This window comes from Lathyrus oleraceus, chromosome 6 (assembly GCF_024323335.1).
Source record: "Lathyrus oleraceus cultivar Zhongwan6 chromosome 6, CAAS_Psat_ZW6_1.0, whole genome shotgun sequence".
Lineage (NCBI taxonomy): Eukaryota > Viridiplantae > Streptophyta > Magnoliopsida > Fabales > Fabaceae > Lathyrus > Lathyrus oleraceus.
The window spans coordinates 464199759-464201226 of NC_066584.1; positions in this window are offsets into that span (position 1 = coordinate 464199759).

The window sequence follows — 1468 nt, forward strand, 5'->3', positions numbered from 1 at the left end:
GAGCCTAGAAGGATAGTAATCCAGAGAGGCCAGGACGTGGATGCTGTATTGCAACAACGGATGCGGTATAATAATCCGCCTGTCGAAAATAATTTGGCAGCCATGGTCGAAACGATAATGGCACAAAATGGGATGAACATGGGTTTACAAAGGCCTAGTTACGCATCCCCACTATCAGAATATATTCTGCAAGAAGAATTGCCACCAAGGTGGAAAGTCCCTAAGTTCACAAAGTTCTCAGGGGACACTAGTGAGTCCACTATAGAACATGTGGCACGTTACCTGATCGAGGCAGGGGAGATAGCCCATAACGAAAATTTGAAAATAAAATATTTCCCTAGTTCCTTAACAAAAAACGCGTTTACTTGGTTTACATCTTTGCCTGCAAACTCAGTATACACGTGGACCCAATTAGAAAGGCTGTTCCATGAACAATTCTACATGGGACAAACAAAAATAAGTCTGAAAGAATTAGCCAGTGTCAAGAGAAAACACTCCGAACCAATAGATGATTATTTAAATAGGTTCAGATTGCTAAAGGCTAGATGTTTCACCCCAGTGCCAGAACATGAGTTGGTCGAAATGGCCGCAGGGGGACTAGACTATTCTATAAGGAAGAAACTAGATACCCAGTATCTGAGGGATATGGCACAATTAGCGGATAGAGTGAGACAGGTCGAAAGGTTAAGGGACGAAAAATTCAGGGCAAATAAGAATAAAAAAGAGAGGGTAGCCTACGTAGGGGTTCGCCAAGATGATGAGTTCGACGAACACGAACCAAGTAGCTTCGACGAACAAGAAATCGACCTAGCAGAACTAAAACAAGGGCCACCTTATTCGTGCAAAGTACTAACTCCGTCGAACGGAAACCCAGTCGAAACCAACGATAAGTTCCCCAAAAGGACTTATACATTCGACATTACCAAATGTGACGAAATCTTCGATCTGTTGGTTAAAGATGGTCAATTAATAAAACCACCAGGCGCTAAAGAACCGCCTATGGAACAACAGAAAAAGAGAGGTTTTTGTAAATACCATAATTTTCTGGGCCATAAGACGTCTCGTTGTTTCCTTTTCAGGGATCTCGTTCAAAATGCTATCCGGGACGGAAGGCTGAAGTTTGGTGACAAACCAAAACAACAGATGAAGATCGACTCGAATCCTATGCAAGCAGTCGAAGCCCACTACGCTGAACCATCCGTCGTAAACATGGTGGAGGCCGAAGTTGCTCCTGATGGCAATTTGGAAATGGTGGAAGCCCCTGGAAGCTTCGACGCAAATGTCAACATGGTCGAGATTACTGATGATCTCGCAAGCCAGAAAAGAATAGAAACTACTGAAGGTTTCGACAAGAAGGACGGTGACAATGCTGTCGAGAATGTGGAGTTTCGACAAGAGGAGAATTGGGACCGCTTGGGACAGCCAAGTGGGAAATATGATTTTCTTGTGAAGTACAACGCGCCGGCAA